The sequence below is a fragment of the Ixodes scapularis genome, unplaced genomic scaffold (genome assembly GCF_016920785.2).
Source record: "Ixodes scapularis isolate PalLabHiFi unplaced genomic scaffold, ASM1692078v2 PGA_scaffold13__105_contigs__length_92229423, whole genome shotgun sequence".
Taxonomy (NCBI): domain Eukaryota; kingdom Metazoa; phylum Arthropoda; class Arachnida; order Ixodida; family Ixodidae; genus Ixodes; species Ixodes scapularis.
The window spans coordinates 50155125-50161124 of NW_024609839.1; the positions used below are offsets into that span (position 1 = coordinate 50155125).

General features: G+C 44.3%; 1 pseudogene; it reads left to right on the forward strand.

Annotated features, from left to right (window-relative positions):
* Nucleotides 1–5135: 5135 nt before the first annotated feature.
* On the forward strand, nucleotides 5136–5662 carry LOC8026758 (annotated as a pseudogene).
* The last annotated feature ends 338 nt before the right edge of the window (nucleotides 5663–6000 follow it).

A 6000-nucleotide genomic window follows, 5' to 3' on the forward strand; every position in this document is an offset into this window, starting at 1 on the left:
CTGGTCCAGACGATATTCCTGCGTGTATTTTGAAATCTAGTTATAGTTCACTGTGCCTTTACTTTATGGTATTGTTCGAAAAATCGCTACGCGAATCTTCTTTGTCTTCCGATTGCTCGAGTAATGCCAGCGCATAAAAGTTATCCTAAAAACATTGTCGTAAATTATCGACCGATATCGCTGACGAGCATTTTTTGCAAGATAATGGAACACATTCTGTATAGTAACATCATGACTCATCTCAGCAGGTTTAACTTTTTGCATCCCTCGCACCAAGGATTCCGTCGGGTATATTCTTGTAAAGCACAACTAGTTGAATTTTTTAATTACCTTTCTATGACAATCGACAAGCGACGGTGTGTTGATTGTATATGTCTTGATTTCAGTGAGGTTTTTTTTTTTTTTTTGTGTGTCGTTCCTCGATATCTTTTAATTTCTAAGCTCCACGCCTATAAAATTGATGGCAAAGTTTGTAAGTGTGTTCGTGAGTATTTGTCGTTCGGCTTTAAATGGCTTCCAATCTCATATGGTTAACGTCACTTCAGGTGTGCCGCAAGACTCCGCTTTGGGACCACTTTTGTTTCTTAATAATATAAATGATATTGCTGTTGATGTTTCTTCTACCATTAGAATGTCTGCACTTGATTGTGTGGTATATAGAGAGATCAATGACGCGTATGATAACCTGCTTTTGCAAGAAGACTTGGACAACATTGAATCATGGTGCCAGTCATGGCGAATGACTCTGAACATAAAAAAAAAAACTGTACGCGTCACCTTTACAAGGAAAGTATTACCACCAGCATTTAGTTATTCACGAACTGAAAGAGTCCTAGAAACAGTTAATTTATTTAAATATCTGGGTGTGTACTTCACTTCCCATCTGCGATGGAATGCACGTGTTGACTACATTTTCCTGAAGGTCTCGCGTACGCTTGGCTTTTGGCGCCGATATTTTAATCCTGTACCCCAGTCGCTCGAAGAAACAATTTATTTTTCACGTGTTCGTTCTATCCCCGAATATTCCTGCGTTTTCTGGGACCCTTATACCGCATTTTCTATTCAAAAACTTGAAACAATTCTAAATATGACTGTAAGGTTTGTTTTAGGAAATGACAATTGGCAACAGTTTGACGGAATGTAAACACAAGCTAAGATGACCATTATTAGGTGATCGTAGAAAGCTCTTTCATCTCAAATTCTCTCACGATATTTACAACGGAAAAACTGGTGTAGAAAAGTTTAAACATATTAAAGTCCCTTTCTACGTATCCTGTGGAAATAACTATGTTTTAAAAATTAGATAGATTACTTTTAAAAAATACGTGCAGCAACTTTTTTTGTAGGAATTTTCTTCCATCATGCACGGTCACTATTACTTCAAATGACGCCTTTTTTCACGCCTTGAATATGTAATTTCTTAAACCATACGTGTTTTTTTTTTTTTTTATTCCCCACTACGTTAATGCCAGATGGCGAAGTATGTCCCTGAATAGAAAATAAAGGAAAGAGATTACTTTTATTGAATGGTTCGTGTTTTACGCCGATGTGTGTCTCTTAAAAAAAAAAAGATTTATTGGTGGATCCTTAGAGAATCCGTTATCATGACACTTGGGAAACGCCAGACACGTCCCTTTTTGGGAAACGCTAACGCTGACCCCTTCACTTTTCTGTTTTGGCTTTCTCTTTTGGCTTACTTTTTTCCCCTATTTTTTGCTCCCTCTTTTTGGCTCTTTTTTACGGGGTCAGTGTTCAAGTTTCCCAAAACGGTACGTGTGTGGCGTCTTCCAAGGGCCACGCTAACGCATTCCCGAAAGATCCACCAACGGATCTTCCTCCAATTTCTTTGCCGCCTACTTGGACCAGCGCTTGTACTTGATTCACACTCCGTTTTGTAGCACAAACCAGGGCATACGCGCTCCGCACATGTACAGACTCGCCCCGGCATCCGCGCGCGCATTGGCTTCCGCCTCGTGACGTAGCCTCCCTCTCGCCTTTGTTCAGCCATCACTCTCCTCCTCTCTACGCGGAACGCTCCCCTTTCCACTATTTTTTTTCCGCACATGGACGCCGTCAGCTTTTCTGTCATGTGGGTACTGATGCTAACGCATTAATAAATAAGTTGAGAGTCGACGCTTCGTGTGTGTACTTCCTCGTTTTGTCCGTCGTTTTTGGCACTGTTTCATTGTACCGTCAACAGTATTACCAACTCGGCTAACTCTCCAAGATATTGCTCTATATAAGTGACGAATCATTTTGAGCATCATAATGGTTGAAGTTACTTTGAAGCTTGTCTTATTTATTGGCTCTTGTTGAAACGTTGGAATCAGAGACCCTTTACAGTCGCCCTACATACCGTTTGCTGATGTTGTGTTTTCTCCCCCCTGCAGGCGGCCATCATCCTTCTCCGTGCTTATTCCAAGAATCTTTCGAACTGTGAATATTAAAGTCTGAGACCAGAGTAGCTTGAAGAGCAAGTCACGCACAGAACAAAAGTCACACCATGAATCAAAGTGTACAAAATGTAAGGTGCTTACTTTGACATCCATATAGCGCCCCCCCCCTTTTTTTTTTCAACTTAAGAACTGCAACACCGAGTTCACTTACTTCCTTCAATTATGCTGCTGAACACATCTGCAAGGAAGGACGTACAAGTGAAACGTTCATAGAGCATACGACGCGCCACAAACCTTTGTTCAAAGCGCTGGGTCATGGCGACTATGCGCCGGGAAACTGAGGAAGAGGAGAAGACGAGAGCACGAGCCTCAGGGACGTCAAAACTTCAAGCTCTGGTTGGAATGATTAGTGGGTAGAGGCCTAAAGTCAGCCGCCTTTTTCTTCACTGCAATCGACGAATGCGTGAGAATGCGGAACGCCGAGTCCGGCGTTTGTCTGTAGCATCCGAACGTGTCCGACGAGTACAGTGGAGACACAAGGGCAGCTAGCTTTACGTGTACCCACTAAACACTCCAACCAGAGCACGGTGGTCTGACGTACCCGAGCGTTCCCGTCTCCTCTCCCCCAGTTTTTCGGCGCCTATGCATGTTTCCACCTCGATCACCAATCGTACGTCTAAGAGGTTTAGCTCCCGAAAGAGGATGACTAATTTACTTCTTCATCTGGTGACTCGAGTTATGCATTTGAGATTAGTCGGTCGTTATTTTCTGAAAACGTGTAGGTTTCGCACCCAAACGCATTACTTCTTTTCTATTTTCTGCAATGTGCACTGTTTTGTGCAGCGTTTTGTGCAGTGTTTTGTCTATAAAGAAAACTTTACGTTTGGTGTATTTTTTTTCTAGATGACAACCAGTATATGTGGTGTGCGCGCCATCACCGGCCGCCATGACAGGGGGAAGAAATACTTCCGTTTTTCCTATGATTACCTTTTGTTTGGCTGGGTATGGACGATTCTTAGTTCCCTAGAGAAGAATTCTGTGAGAGCCACGCTCTAGAAAGGCCCTAGTGTCGTGCTTTTAAATAGCCGACGCGTACCGTCACAAACAAAATGTCAGGAGTGAAGTTATTCCGATTATCTCGAGACGAGAGACGCCACCGCTGCCGCCGCGCCTGGTATATGGCAGGACGATGGCATTGGCAAACGGTACGCTAGCACTTCGATGTGCTACCGACAGATGGCGCAATGCGACAAACGTGAGGATGAGGCGCCTTGACTGACCCTCTCCGCACAATGATGTGCCGTTACGGCAGATACAAATGAATAATGATGATAATGTTCGGGGGCAGTATGTTACTTCCGAACGTCAGGGGGGAGTATGTTACTTTCGGTTGGCTATTGTTTTTGCTTCTTTTTGAATACCCTCAGTGAGTAGCGCATACTTTCCAAGTCTCACCGCCGAGGACTGACTCCGGTACCCACCGGCATTTACTTATACGAAATCGACATGCCTCCTTTGGGCGAAAATAAAAAACACTTGTTCTTCAAGGAAATGACAGATCTGTCGAACGTATCGTGGGCTACCTATTCAACTCGCATGGTTCATATACCTAGGGTTTTTCGTTTTTGAATAGAACCTAATTTTCCCCCATATTTACATCCCAAACGAGTTTTTTGACAAATCGGGTGATACCCGATTTCTTTTCGAATTTCGGGATTTATATTCTAACATTTTCTAAATCACTTTAGTCCGCAAATACATTATAGAAAACAGAGCACTCGTTCATGCATGTGCGTAAACTACCAAACCACGCAAAAAACACGACAGGTCTTGTTTGCTGTTTGAACTTCAGTAGCACAGCTCTTGCGTACTGAAAAAAACTCAGAGACAAAAATAAATAAAAGGAGGACACGCACGAAATGATCTCACAACAGTGCTTCCGTTTTTCATTTCAAGAGTCTTCAGATAAAAACTTCTCCAACATAGTTAGAACCACCAACAGTCAACCCCACAAACCAACCCGGTAGGCAAAATACACCGAGCCGCAAGTTGACCCATGACCAGACAATAGGTAGTTTTCGCAGACCATTTTCCCACCTCCGCTCCGCCCTCTGGAACGAAAACGCCATTACTGCACATGGCATTGCCTGCACAGTCCCGGATCTTGTCGCCGGTTGCGGAGAACGTTGCAGGGCAGCGGAAACAGTCTACGAAAACTCCTTAAAGGCCGACGACCAGACTCGAGATTATGCAAGGCAGAACATCCTCCTCACCATGGGGGAGGAGGAAACAGGATACGGTGAATAGGGCAGAAGGGGGGAGAGGAGGAAGCGGGGGAAAAGTCGAAAGCACAAACTGGTCATCGGTCTTTAATGCAACCCCCACTCCCCTTTTCGCCCTCGAGAAATACTAGAGATAAGAAAGAACACATTTTTACCTCACAGAGGTGGCATTGTCCTAGTCTAACAACCTTGAAGAAAGGCGGGTTTATCCGGGCAATGATAGAAGACGAACAAAGTCTGTTTTGGCGGCGATAAAGAATTGGTTTTCTGTTTTAGTGTCAACAGTGAGCTCCTCTCGACGACTTGGACACAGTACTGCATTGAAGGAGAAGACGGTAAAGTTAGCCACGTCTTAGTGTACGAATACTGCAACACTGAGATGGTAACCGACCCAGCAAAGAGGCCCTATGACCGAATTCGCGAGCATCTGGCGTCATCTTGCCATAAAAAACCCAAGATGTCCTCCCAGGAAGCTAAGAAGGCGGGAACATGTCGGCCAACGCTCTTCGATGTGTCCTACAGACAGCGTGAAAAAGGAACGGATGTGGACGGCGCGATTCACGACTTTGTCCGTGCCCTGGCGTACAACGAAATCACCATGGAGCAAGCGGACGGCCCGTTGGGCGACTTCGTACGAAACTATTTCAAGAAGCAAAGACCGTGCCAACAGGGCAAAGACTTCGGCTGAAGTACCTGAAAGAATCGTTTAGCAAAGACATGACCAAAATCCATAACGATGTGCAAGTTGTGAAAGTCATTGTTATTGTCGACGAATCTCCGTGCGTCCCCGGTGGGCCGACCATTAACACTCTTCTCTGTTATTACAGCGAAAAATATATGAAGAAGCAGGTGTGTTTCGTTAACGTTGACAAAACGAATGCTTCAATTATTTACACGGTAGCCAAGGTAATCAGCAAGGCTCTCCTCTCTGCAGGCAAAACATGAAAAAACGTTGTCGCCGTGGCCACCACCTCAGCGGAATGATGCGAAAAATGGTAAGAGAGATACGTAAAGCTGAAGCGATTTGCATCTTGCATGTGAAAGATTTAGCACATTTGATCCATGCGAGTGTTGACCATGCCATTTCTTATCCATACGTATCCGATGTTCATCCGTGGTGATCACGTTTAAAGCTCTATTTAAGCACGCTAGCATCGTAATGTGTGCCTCTAGTGGCCTGTAGGGATCTGACGTAAAGGAGCCACCTTCTGTTGTCCCGAACAGATGGCTAAGCTTCTACAAAACCCTTGTTGTTGTTGTTGCAGGAACGTGGATCTCATTAACAGAACTCATTCAAAACGCGTTTGGCAGCAGCAAAGCAA